Below are 580 nucleotides of genomic sequence, written 5' to 3' on the forward strand. Positions count from 1 at the left end.
GTGTAATTTCTTCAACTCCTCAGGATGAAGATACTCAGATGCATTTTGTAAACAGTAAAAACGCAGCTTTCACTCTGAAATACTCGTTCCTATAGGTAATTAAAAATATCGACGTACAGATAGTTGACGGACTTTCATTCATAGAATATATACCTTAAATTGTGCATGTGTAAAATGAGAACCGTTACGGACTCGTTGAATAAAGTTCTTGAAACTCTTAGCAGGCGTTACTGTCCTGTCAGGAAATCGAAGAAAAATAAGTCGTATGCCGTGACCAGGATTCGAACCTGGGTTCTTGCGGCCACAACGCAATGTCCTAACCACTAGACTATCACGGCGGACAGACTTAAGTTCCCAGAGCAGTGGAGTTGCTTTCACTTGGCTGCGGCCGCAGGCTGCCTCGTCGGGTTCCGCATAGCAGCGTCACTTCCGCTCTCTCGTGCGTCAGCTGAAGTCGAAACCTCTTCACGGCCAGTCGTATCTCGCGCAGGCTTAAACGGCAAAACTTGGGATCTCTCAGTTAGCAGTTGCTTGTATTCGTGAAACTTCTGTACCCCACCATCGCAAGAAGTCACGTTGC

At 46.2% G+C, this 580-nt stretch overlaps 1 non-coding gene across 1 annotated transcript; it reads right to left on the minus strand.

The window, feature by feature from the left end:
• Window positions 1–266: 266 nt before the first annotated feature.
• Window positions 267–338, minus strand: Trnah-gug (transfer RNA histidin (anticodon GUG)). Its single transcript has one exon. It is a non-coding gene; the product is annotated as a tRNA-His (tRNA).
• Between the last annotated feature and the right edge of the window lie 242 nt (window positions 339–580).

The sequence above is a fragment of the Schistocerca cancellata genome, chromosome 2 (assembly GCF_023864275.1).
Source record: "Schistocerca cancellata isolate TAMUIC-IGC-003103 chromosome 2, iqSchCanc2.1, whole genome shotgun sequence".
Classification (NCBI taxonomy): Eukaryota; Metazoa; Arthropoda; class Insecta; order Orthoptera; family Acrididae; genus Schistocerca; species Schistocerca cancellata.